Below are 768 nucleotides of genomic sequence, written 5' to 3'. Positions count from 1 at the left end.
AAAAAAAAGGCAGGAATGCAGCAAAGCAGACTGAAAAGGAGCAGTCAGTATCATAAGGAAAACTGGAAGTGGGAGATGTCACCCAAACTAAGGGAAGCTAGTGCTTCAGGGAGGAGGAAGTGATCAACCGTGTCACTGCTGAGAGTCTGAATAAAATGGAGACAGGATTACCTTTCAAGTTTGGCAATTCAAAGGTCATTAAGGACCCTAATAAGACCACTTTCAGTGGAGTGGTAGGAGAAACAGACTAATTGGATCCAAAAGAGAACAGCAGGAGAAGTAGTAGATAAGAGGGTATAAACGACTCTCCTGACATATTTGCTATATAAAGGAACAGAGGGATGTAACTGGTGGGAGATAAAGTCAAAGGAAGGTTTTGTTGTTGTTTTATAATGGGAATATTATACATGCTTTATGCAAATGAGAACTATCCAATAGGTAGGGAAAACTTGATGACGTTGAGGAAAGAAATTCTAGCAGCAAAGTCTTTGGGATGGAGAGAGGAAATTGGATCAAACGTACAATTCAGAAGATGGCCTTAGGAGCATGGACAGTTCATACATTGTACCAGGAGAGACAGTTGAATAATTAAGATAGGAATACTTGCTGATGAATGTAGGAACTCTCTTCTGATAGCCTCTATTTCATCAGTGAATTCCAGAGGGCACAGACAAAGGGTTCGGGGAATTCAGGCTTATATGAGTTGCATGTTGTTGGGTATCAATAATATCACAAATTTCGCAGCTTAAAACAATGCAAGTGTATCAT

The sequence above is a fragment of the Hipposideros armiger genome, unplaced genomic scaffold, assembly GCF_001890085.2.
Source record: "Hipposideros armiger isolate ML-2016 unplaced genomic scaffold, ASM189008v1 scaffold_731, whole genome shotgun sequence".
Taxonomy (NCBI): domain Eukaryota; kingdom Metazoa; phylum Chordata; class Mammalia; order Chiroptera; family Hipposideridae; genus Hipposideros; species Hipposideros armiger.
The sequence above is the reverse complement of the archived record's forward strand: the minus strand, read 5'-3'. Positions refer to the sequence as shown.